Below are 12,257 nucleotides of genomic sequence, written 5' to 3'. Positions count from 1 at the left end.
CAACTTGCGAGCCCGTGGTAACAATCTGTCTTGACGAAGCATTCCCGGAATGCTGCATCAAGATCGGAGCCAATCTCCGCGAGCCTTTGAGGACATAACTCGTAGCCTGTCTTAAAAAGAATCTCAATACTTTCGCATGGGCTGCGGAAGATATGCCAGGGATCGACATTAACATAACATGTCACGAGCTGAATATCGACCCAATGTTCAAACCCGTCAAACAAAAAAGACGGAAGCTAGGACCCGAACATGCTCCTGCAGTAAACGACGAGGTCGAAAAGTTGCTTAAAGTCGGGTCGATAACAGAAGTAAGATATCCAAACTGGCTCGCCAACCCTGTAGTAGTCAAAAAGAAAAATGGAAAATGGCGAGTTTGCGTAGACTTTACCGACCTAAACAAAGCATGTCCAAAGGAGAGTTTCCCTCTACCACATATCGATCGATTGGTAGAAGCGACAGCGGGCAACGAGCTCTTATCCTTCATGGATGCCTTCTCAGGTTATAATCAAATTAGGATGAATCCCCACGATCGCGAGAAGATGGCGTTCATCACTGATCGCAGAACTTATTGCTATAAAGTAATGCCCTTCGGCCTCAAAAACGCTGGCGCGACTTACCAACGACTCGTAAACCGAATGTTCTCTAAACAGCTCGGAAAAACGATGAAGGTTTATATCGACGACATGCTCGTCAAATCCCTCAAAGAAAAAGATCACGTGTCACATCTCGAGGAATGTTTTGCTCAGTTAAATTCCCATAACATGAAGCTCAACCCAACAAAATGTAGATTCGCCGTGGTATCAGGGGAATTCCTCGGCTACTTGGTCACATACCGCGGCATCGAAGCAAATCCAAAACAGATCAACGCATTAATCAAGATGGCTTCTCCAAATAATAAGTGGGAAGTCCAAAGGCTGACCGGCAGGATCGCAGCGGTTAACCGATTTATTTCACGATCAACAGATAAGTGCCTGCCCTTCTACGATGTCTTGCGAGGAAATAAAAATTTCGAATGGTCGGAAGAATGCAAAAACGCCTTCCAACAACTGAAGCGTTATTTAGCTACTCCTCCAGTCCTCGCCAAACCCGTGGAAGGGGAGCCTTTATTCTTTTACATCGCTGTGTCGGCAACGGCCGTAAGTGGAGTCCTGATCAGGGAAGAACGCGGGGAGCAGAAACCTATTTTCTACATAAGCAAAACCTTGTTGGATGCCGAGTCTAGGTTCCCATTAATGGAAAAATTGACATGCGCGGTCGTAACATCGGCCCGAAAACTAAGACCATATTTCCAATCCCACACGATCGTCATCCTCACGACCTTTCCCCTACGGACAATTCTGCATAGCGCAAGTCAGTCAGGCCGACTGGCCAAGTGGGCGGTCGAACTGGGCGAGTACGACATCGAGTACCGACCAAGGACGAGCGCAAAATCACAAGTCGACGGATCCTCATCCAAGTAGGGATCGGGCATCAGAATCCGCCTCACGTCTCCAACGAGCGAGATCTTGGAACAATCGTTCAGGCTGGAATTCCATGCTTCAATTAACGAGGGCGAATACGAAGCACTCATCGCAGGGCTACGTTTGGCTCTCGGGTTAAAAATACGTAATCTCCACGCTTACTGCGACTCCCAGTTAGTGGCCAGTCAATTCAGCGGAGAGTATGAAGCCAGAGACGAACGGATGGACGCGTACCTCAAACTGGTACAAAGTCTAGCTCAAGATTTTGACTGTTTTGCCCTTACACGAATTCTCCGATCCGAGAACGTACAGGCAGACGCCCTCGCGGCCCCGGCATCAAGTTCCGACCCAGGACTTAAAAGGGTAATTCCAGTAGAGTTCATCGAACATCCGAGCATCGGACCACCGATCGTCTTCAATCTCATCGAAGGTCAAGATAACGACGAGGAAGAAGAAATTACGATTCAACCACAATCGGAGCAATCTGATTACGGCTGCGATACCACATGGCTTCAGACGATGCGAGACTACATTCTCGACGGGCAACTGCCCACCGAAAAATGGGCAGCCCGAAAATTCCGAACACAGGCCGCACGCTACGTAACAGTGGACGGCGAGATTTACAAATGGAGATTCTCTGGACCACTTATGATGTGTCTGGAAGGGGAAAAAGCAAGAAAAGTAATGGAGGAAGTACATTCCGGTTCCTGTGGCAACCATTCCGGTGGAAGATCGCTAGCCGTGAAAATCAAACGCCATGGATACTACTAGCCAACGATGATCGGAGATTGCGAGAAGTTCGCATGGAAGTGCGAAAAATGCCAAAGGCATGCGCCAACCATCCGACAACCGGCCGAAGTCCTTTCCTCCATCACATCACCCTACCCCTTTATGCGCTGGGCCATGGATATTCTCGGACCTCTTCATAATTCAAAGCAAAAGCGTTTCCTTCTAGCCCTCACCGATTTTTTCTCAAAATGGGTAGAGGCGGACTCATACGCAAGTATAAAAGATGTCCAAGTCGAAAATTTCGTATGGAAAAACATCATCTGTAGGGATGGAGTTCCTTACGAGATCGTAACCGATAACGGGTCTCAGTTTATCTCCACCCGGTTCGAAGCATTCTTCAAAAAATGGAAGATACGACTCAACAAGTCAACTCCCAGATATCCGCAATGCAATAGACAAGCTGAAACAATCAACAAGACCATTCTCGACGGACTGAAAAAACGCTTAGAGGCCAAAAAGGGCAGGTGGGACGACGAACTCGAGGGAGTCATCTGGTCTCACCGTACCACCCCAAGGCGAGCAACTGGAGAAACTCCCTTCGCTCTGGTATACGGCACGGAATGCATGATTCCCGCAGAAGTAGAGTTCCCCGGTGTTCGAAGAAGGTTACTACCCGAACGGGAGGAACTCAACGATGCCATGCTCCTGGACGATCTCGATCTCATTAACGAGCGCCGAGATCGAGCGCTCATCCGAATCCAAAATTACCAGCACGCCGCTGCAAAATACTATAATTCCAACGTACGGAATCGTAGGTTTAATCAAGGAGATCTGATCCTTCGCAAAGTCTTCCAAAACACCGCTGAACGAAACGCGGGAAAACTTGGAGCAAACTGGGAAGGTCCCTATAAAATCGAAAAAGTCGTCCGACCAGGCTCCTACGAAATAGCCAACATGCAGGGCGTAAAAATTCCTAGAACCTGGAACGCGATGCATCTCAAAAAATACTATCACTAAACAAACCATCTCACAATCACCGAACTACGAGACGGCTTGATCTCCATAAGGAGTACGTAGGCAGTTTGTCAAAAGACAAATTCAGCTGTCCCCCCACGTTAAAAAGGGGGGGGGGAGTGGATACGTATACTCGTATACTCCCAAATTCGAAAACATCCGACCACACCCCCGATGTTTCCGACTCATCTTAACCAAGCAAACTACTTACTCGCAGAGCACTCAGCCGTTAGGAAGAAGCAACCATTAGCATAGCGAGACGTCGCAAGAGATGCCCCAAAGAGTTATTTCTTCCGAACAACAAAAAACGGAACCTCTGTCAACAAAATTTTTTATGTACAAGGTACACTTTAACAGCATATTTTGCGCAAAAACTCAAAACGGCGACATCCGTCGCCAAGTCCGATGCTGATCACATCGAAATCGCGAACGTCCTAAACAGACATAGTCATCTCGCAAAGATGACTCTCGTACATCCGACACAAGGATAGTAGCGCTATAAAAGAAATCTAAAATTTTGGTCCAGCACTTCCGGTTGGCTTAAAAATTGTTTCCAGAGAGATGCTCGATTCGTATCAAACAAGTCATATAAGCCGAGAACATATCGCGGACTTTAAATCGGTACGAATCAGGAAGAAATCGGAACAGAAAAAATGATAGCCGGCTAGTCACCGCACAAACCTTAAAACCGAAAGTAAACCTTGGTCTTTCCCTAAACCCAGTGCGCTGGTCTCTAACATCTCAAGTCATGTTATCAAAAGATACGAAATCCCTAAACCATGCCTCTATGTTTATATTCAATGTCTTCAGCGCCCCCGCGAAGCCCACATCTCGCGGAAGAACTCTCGAAACAGATCTCGAATGAAACATTTCGCAATCAGAGAAGGATATGAGACGACCACTCATCACCTTCCTTCCCCACTATACACTAACTCGTAAAAAAAGAGTACCATTTGATTATTTCATCATAAAAAGCCGCAGAGCGGCAGGGATTCAAAGCCACACACGGCCAGTCCCGAAACACGAAATAAGGCCGTTTAAGGCCAAAACATAGAAACGTAAAACCCAAGTCATCCTCAGAACTCACGCCCCCCCCCCCCTCTTCACCCATCGCCTCGTCCGAGCCTGGAGCCGTGTCACCTCTGTTTTCTCCGACCATCGGGTCTTTCCCCTCTGGGTCTTCTGAACACGTCGGAAGGAAGCACGCGGATTTCAGGTCAGCTAGGATAAGATCGAAATCTCCGTCCACAGCATATCTCCCTTACAACCGGACAATCGGGCCTCTTCTGCCTCCAAGGTCGGGGGAGCCTCACATTGGAACGACCGAACCACGGCCATCCCACCCTCAATCGTCGCCAAAGCTAAGCCCCTGCTCCGGATACACTCGAGGGAACCCAGAGAAGCAGAAATCTTCGCCAGGCGAGCCTGAAACTCTGGGCGAAGAACATCCGTGGCCTCTTGGATCCCGCGGCTCGATAGTCCCACATCACCCTTGATCTGACGCTGGAGCTGACGCACCTCCGAGGATTTGGCCTTCCTGGCCTTCTTCTCCTTAAGCAAGGAACTCGCCGTCTTCCCGAGTTCTCTCTCGAGCTCCCCTATCGTGACCTCGAGCTTCGACACTTTCGCGGAATGAGAATCCTTGACAGCCGTCAGCATGGCCTCGGTTTCAGACCATCTACTCTGAAGCTCCACCAATTCCCCGGCAAGACGACTGGACTCAGAACCGCACTCGCTGATCATCCCATCGATCAACGACATGAACTGCAAACAATAAAATTTTTTACGACTAAGTCCGAGAAAGAATGTACATGAAACGATCGAGAATTCATGTGAGAGACAAACCTTTCCGCGAAGTCCCAACACTAGGCTCGATCCACCTTGCTGCAAAGATTCCCCGTCGCCATTCTTGGAGAGCTTCCTCTTCCGGCTCTTAGGCTGGGCAGCCGGAACAGCACTAGGAGCACGCAACGCCAGAACGATTTCTTTCCTGGCTGGAGGAGGAGGCATAGAGTCAGCGGCCCTCTCCTTGTCCTCGACAAGGATCGGAGTCGTGGACGATCCGGCAGGTAGAACTTGCGGAAGAAGAGCCAAGACCTCGGTCCCATGACCCAGGGCGACAACCCGCGCAGAAGAAGACGGGAACTCGGAACCAGTTCCTTCTCGGTGTGGCGACGAACTAGTTTCTCTCGGAAGGAGAGATGACCAGCAACACAAGCCGGCGCTTCAGCCGGAGAAGTCGGAACCGGAGCCGGAGAGGTGGCCTCGCCCATCTCGACGTCAGAATCTCTCTTGTCACCTTGGGAGGAAGACATGTTTAAAGTAAAAGTGTCGGAGTTAGAGAGGTTTTTGAGGGTATGAAGAAGGGAAGTTGTGAAGAAAATGAATGACAAGAGCTCACTACTTATAGAAGTATGGGTTCGGAATTCATATCTTTAACGAACACACTGTCTCGATAACTTTTCTTCCGCGGAATTTAAAGTATGAACTTCGTCCAAAACGCTTAACCTTGCTAAAATCGTCAATCCGCTCACTAGAGTCACGACTCTAACGAGCTGGGGGGCTAACTGTTGGGGTCAAAAACGGTTGCGACGAAGTTAACATTCAAAACGTCCGAGGAAGAAAACGAGAATTTCTCCGGTAAATACTTTTCGAAAAACTTTGCGGAGGAAAAACGAGACATCCGACGAGAGCTTGAAAAAGGTCGCTACGCAGCGACCGAGAGCTCGAAAAAGGTCGCATCCATCCCGCTTGGTTGCTACGTAGTGACCAAGCTCAGCCAAGCTCGGTCGCTACGTAGCGACCAAGCGTTCGTCCCGCTTGGTCGCTACGTAGAGACCGAGCGTCCATTCCGCTTGGTCGCTACATAGCGACCGAGCTCGAGCCAAAGTTTGGTCGCTACATAGCGACCGAGCATCCGTCTCACGTAGCGACCGAGCATCCGTCCCTCTCGGTCGCTACGTAGTGACCAAGCTCGGCCAAGCTCAGTCGCTACGTAGCGACCGAGCGTCTGGTCCGCTCGATCACTACGTAGCGACCGAGCTCTTCCGAAACGTCGATACGACACCAGTCCATGCATTCTCGTCAAAACCTTCGATGCTATCTCCCGAAGACCGTAGCGAGCTCGATCTATGTTTTCCGCTATTCTAAATCATCGATCAAACTTTGCGGATTAAAACCCCGGAAAGTTCGTTCTTTATCGAAAGAAATCGTAGTAAAAGCTTCGAGTCGGAAGACGGCCCAAAGGGACCAAAAACACGACTCGAGGCCCATCCTACGATTTCTTAACCAAAGCCCGTAAACCGCAGCACGGTTTACGTTTGGCGCGCAAGGAAAGATAAGTGTCAAGTTTCCGCGGATAAATACGAAATTTTGAGGATCATTACGATGATCGGAAAAAATGAAATATCTCCATTTTTATGCTACGACGGCTTTTGGGCAGAAGAGTAAAAGCGTAAACCGACCTTGGAGCGAGTATATAAGGAGTCCTAGGCGAGAGGCATGGAGAGAGACTTTTTCAGAAAAAACTTAGCACTTAGAGCGTTTAGGCAATTTTCCGCTTATGTTATTTCGAGCTGCGACTCAATTAGTTTTAGCCGTCTTAGGGTTGCTAGAACTAGGAATCTCGCCGACAGCTCTCGAGCCCAGGCTTATACCTTGTTTTAACGCTCATACGCAAATTTGGAATAAGATCTTCTTTGCTCTCTTTTCGATTTCTTATACTTTTATCGTTATTATTCTCGTGTTCTGATTGCTTGACGTGTGGTAATTAGCAGATATTCGGGTCCTCTGGGAAATTAGGGTTTTCCTAATTTCATTATTTAAACGGAAATCGACAGTGTGAATTTTGGTTCCCACAATTACACGACGGTGTAATGTGGCAGTGACCCGAAGGACTCTGGGCTGTCGCGCGGTGACCCGAAGGACTGTGGGCCGCGGTCGGTTGAAAGTTCCTTCTTCTGGCCTTTGTGGTAGGGAGATTGGATATTGCCGATAGAGAGGACGAACACGAAGTCACCAGGGCCCAGGTTAGAGTGTTGTGTTAGTGTGTCGTAGAGGGTTATGGAACCCTTGAGTAGTGTAGCACCGATATACGGTGTTACGAGTTAGATCGAGTCGTAGATTCTCATAGTTATTATTGTGACTGTGGTTGATTGATTTACTTGCAGGTTCTGGCTTAAGTCCTAACTCTGGTTTAGATACCGGATTAGGCTTGGTGTGTATTTGGTTATTGTAGGCCTGATGTTGGCCTGTATGTGTTTGAGTGATAGGCTTGTGAAGGGTGGTGGATATTAAAGCTATGCGGTATCATTGGTTGGCCGATCATGTTCTTGTTTGATTGTTGGTCGATCGACTAATGATACTTGTATAGTCTAAGTGTCTAACACTACATGAGTACAGAACTCAGGCGTATATATGGTTAACTAGGGGTTGGTTGTTGACTTGTTTTAATGCAGGTTCCCGTTAGTTGAAGCTAGCTCATGGCAGGAGGCCAAGTCTAACTTAGTAACGGTTTGCTTAGCCTTAGCTTTTATTGCATGTTAGGGCTAGATTGGTTGTTATTTTGGGTTGTTTGGGTTAGAGTCTAGGTTGCGGGTAGAGGCCGCCAGCTCACTGAGTAATATTAGATTATTCATCCAACTCCGTTATCCTTTTTGCAGGTCGCTTTAGGTAGGGATTATCGGATAGCTTGGTGCTGGACGTTAGGACCGCCGGTGTAGATTTTCATGCCTTTTGTAAACGGTATTGTGAATTGGGTTAAGTTGACTCGATTTGGCATTAGGCTGGGCCCAGTCTTGAATTATTCTATGTATGAATATTTCTTGAATCAATAAAGTAAATGTTTTATATGCGCTTCATGAGTACTCTGATATTTGACTAGTCCGGTCTAACACAACGTTAGGTCGTAGTACGGGTTGAAAAGCCTTAGGCCTCGATCTAACAGAAAACGCTAACTCTTGGTACGGGTTGCAAAGCCTTCTGCCTTGACGCAGCGGGACGAGTTAGTGGATGAACTGGTCTAGGTCGTGGAGTAAAGTTTGTGACTCTGACCGGATCATCCCTAGCCCGTCACGTAGCGTTTCCGGACCATGGTGTTGGGTTGGACGGTCAGTCATGTTTTTGTTTGATTGTTGGCTGGCCGATTGGCCTTTCATCTCCAACCCTTGGTATGGGTCGTCCGTCGGTCATGTTGTTGTTTGATTGTTGGCCGGTGGGTCGACCTATGCTTAGGACGGTTCGGGGGTGTTACAGTCGGGGGCATTTGATTTCATAGTCAGAGGTGAAATTCTTCGATTTATGAAAGACAAACAACTGCGAAAGCATTTGCCAAGGATGTTTTCATTATTCAAGAACAAAAGTTGGGGGCTCGAAGACGATCAGATACCGTCCTAGTCTCAACCATAAACGATGCCGACCAGGGATCAGCGGATGTTGCTTTTAGGACTCCACTGGCACCTTATGAGAAATCAACCTTTTTGGGTTCCGGGGGGAGTATGGTCGCAAGGCTGAAACTTAAAGGAATTGACGGAAGGGCACCACCAGGAGTGGAGCCTACGGCTTAATTTGACTCAACACGGGAAACTTACCAGGTCTAGACATAGTAAGGATTGACAGACTGAGAGCTCTTTCTTGATTCTATGGGTGGTGGTGCATGGCCGTCCTTAGTTGGTGGAGCGATTTGTCTGGTTTATTCCATTAACGAACGAGACCTCAGCCTGCTAACTAGCTGCGTGGAGGCATCCCTTCACGGTCGGCTTCTTAAAGGGACTGAGGCCGTTTGGGCCAAGGAAGTTTGAGGCAATAACAGGTCTGTGATGCCCTTAGATGTTCTGGGCCGCATGCGCGCTACAATGATGTATTCAATGAGTTCACACCTTGGCCGACAGGCCCGGGTAATCTTTGAAATTTCATCGTGATGGGGATAGATCATTGCAATTGTTGGTCTTCAATGTGGAATTCCTAGTAAGCGCGAGTCATCAGTTCGCGTTGACAACGTCCCTGCCCTTTGTACACACCGCCCGTCGCTCCTACTAATTGAATAATCTGGTGTTCGGATCGCGGCAACGTGGGTAGTTCGCCGTCTGCAACGTCGCGAGAAGTCCACTAAACCTTATCATTTAGAGGAAGGAGAAGTCGTAACAAGGTTTCCGTTGGTGAACCTGCGGAAGGATCATTATCGTACTCTGGAAACAGAACAACCTGAGAACGATGAAACATCACTCTTGGTAGGCCGGTTTCTTAATGTGCCTGCCGATTCCGTGGTTATGCGTTCATCCATGCCCAAGACTTCATTTTTGGTTGGATCGTATGCATAGCTTCCGGATATCACCAAACCCCGGCACGAAAAGTGTCAAGGAAAATGCAACTAAACAGCCTGCTTTCGCCAACCCGAAGACGGTGTTTGTTCGGAAGCAGTGCTGCAATATAAAGTCTAAAACGACTCTTGGCAACGGATATCTCGGATCTCGCATCGATGAAGATCGTAGCAAAATGCGATACTTGGTGTGAACTGCAGAATCCCGTGAACCATTGAGTCTTTGAACGCAAGTTGTGCCCCAAGCCTTATGGCCGAGGGCACGTCTGCCTGGGTGTCACAAATCATCGTCCCCCCATCCTCTCGAGGATATGGGACGGAAGCTGATCTCCCGTGTGTTACCGCATGCGGTTGGCCAAAATCCAAGCTAAGGACGCCAAGAGCGTCTTGACATGCGGTAGAGAATTCAATTCTCGTCATATAGTCAGACGTTCCGGTCCAAAAGCTCTTGATGACCCAAAGTCCTCAATGTGACCCCAGGTCAGGCGGGATCACCCGCTGAGTTTAAGCATATCAATAAGCGGAGGAAAAGAAACTAACAAGGATTCCCTTAGTAATGGCAAGTGAACCGGGAAGAGCCCAGCTTGAAAATCGGACGTCTTCGGCGTTCGAATTGTAGTCTGGAGAAGCGTCCTCAGCGATGGACCGGGCCCAAGTTCCCTGGAAAGGGGCGCCAGAGAGGGTGAGAGCCCCGTTGTGCCCGGACCCTGTCGCACCACGAGGCGCTGTCTACGAGTTGGGTTGTTTGGGAATGCAGCCCCAATCGGATGGTAAATTCCATCCAAGGCTAAATACGGGCGAGGGACCGATAGCGAACAAGTACCGCAAGGTAAAGATGAAAAGGACTTTGAAAAGAGAGTCAAAGAGTACTTGAAATTGTCGGGAGGGAAGCGGATGGGGGCCGGCGATTCGTCCCGGTCGGATGCAGAACAGAGCAATCCGGTCTGCCGATCGATTCGGGCCGTGGACCAATGCGGATTAAGGTGGTGACCACGTGTTACGCCCGCGGAGACGTTGCTGCCTTAATGGTGGTCTGCAGCATGTGCCTCACGGCGTGCCTCGGCATCTGCGTGCTCAGGGCGTCGGCATGTGGGCTCCCCATTCGACCCGTCTTGGAACACGGACCAAGGAGTCTGACATGTGTGCAAGTCAACGGGTGAGTAAAGAATTTTTTGTTTTTAAAGTACGGGTTCCATATGATATTAGTCCTTGTCCGGACGAACTAACTATCGGGTATTGCTTCTCGGGTTGAAAAGCCTAGAGTGATATCTGATAGGAGTGTTGGTGTTCTTTGGTTGTTGGTCTAATGCGATCGGAAGTATTCTGAGAACCTCGGATCGACCATCGAGGAACATCGACCGTATCATTTCTGGTCATCTACGATCGGGGGTGTCACAAAGGTGGTATCAGAGCATGGTTATACGATGCTAGAATGGGACTTGTTTCAAATGTTTTTCGAGTCAAAATGAGTCGGAAGGATAACTAGGATATGCTGGCTTGTTCCTTTATTTTAGGATAGATAGTCATGGGTAGTTACCTAACCGTGATCTTTCATAGTAGAAGCACCGAGACAAGATTGAACGGGTGGACTGTGCTAAACGGTGTTACTATCATTATGCTCGAGTTTGCTACCCTCATGGTCAGGTTCACTACCGCCCTGTTAGGAGTCAGTAACCTCATGTCTTCCTGCCGTTCTTTTGAGTTCTAGTGGAGGATGCCAATTCTTTAGAGAGATATATGGTACAGAGTTGATACATCGAATACATCTCCAAACTTGTGTGTTATCGATGTCAAGGTGGGTGTTGTTTGTGATCCGATTCAGATCGATTCGACTACACATGATCACTCAGATGCAATTGTTCTACCTTCTGCTTATGTTGATCCAATTTATGATGAGCCGTACCATGAACCAGAATCGTACAATCCTGAATTGTTCATCATTTGTTTTAAGCTTATAATTGATAGCTCTACTTTATTACAAGACGGTAGAAGCACATGTACCATTCTGTTTGCAACGGAATATCATGAAGCTTATGATGCAAAGAAGAAGAAGTTGGGACCATAAGATACAGAAGAAGGACTAAACCGTTCGAGGTATACTATGGCTTCAGGCAGATTTGGGATGCAACACTCTGAGAAAAATATTTTCTTCAGAAAGGTGAGATCGATTTGCACAAATTTCAAGAGTTCACGAAGTAGTATTTTATACACAAGGTATGGGACCGATTGAAGATTTAGGTTATGGAGCTGGTACAGTGGGATGTTTCCGCCAAGAGGTTCAGGTCGAGTTAATCATATACTACAATTTCAGCATCGAGATATGTGGCCGAGTGAATTTCGTTCATCGATTATGGTTTGAAGAATAAGCCAAAGATCATATAGAAAATCTTTGGGAACTTAGCCAAGAATTTTGGAGTAGATAAAAGACCATGGAGTTTCAAAGCTTCGAGGAGATGTTAGAGTATGACGTGAATGTTAAAGAAGCTATTATTTCTGAAGAAGTTAACCAAGTCATGCAGACCGTTTATTTTTCAACCGCTGCAGATCAAAGGCCAGATTCAAGAAGTGAGTTAAGTAAGTCGTTGGGGATGATTTTGGGTGTACATTTCATCAGATCAAGATCAAGGACCTTGAGCCGTTATGGTTGTGACTAGCAAAGACAGAATGGTTGTGATTGTCAAAGTTTGGGAAATCCTGGAACGTTTGCATCATTCGCGCTTTGGTGGTTTTTGTGAAGA

General features: G+C 47.8%; 1 non-coding gene across 1 annotated transcript; it reads left to right on the top strand.

Moving 5' to 3' along the window:
* The first annotated feature begins 9,643 nt into the window (after positions 1–9,643).
* LOC125578778 lies at positions 9,644–9,799 on the top strand. The gene has a single exon (XR_007316861.1). It is a non-coding gene; the product is annotated as a 5.8S ribosomal RNA (ribosomal RNA).
* Positions 9,800–12,257: the final 2,458 nt, after the last annotated feature.

Source organism: Brassica napus, chromosome A9 (genome assembly GCF_020379485.1).
Source record: "Brassica napus cultivar Da-Ae chromosome A9, Da-Ae, whole genome shotgun sequence".
NCBI lineage: Eukaryota > Viridiplantae > Streptophyta > Magnoliopsida > Brassicales > Brassicaceae > Brassica > Brassica napus.
Note: the sequence above shows the minus strand (reverse complement) of the source record. Positions and strands in the feature narration are given on the sequence as shown.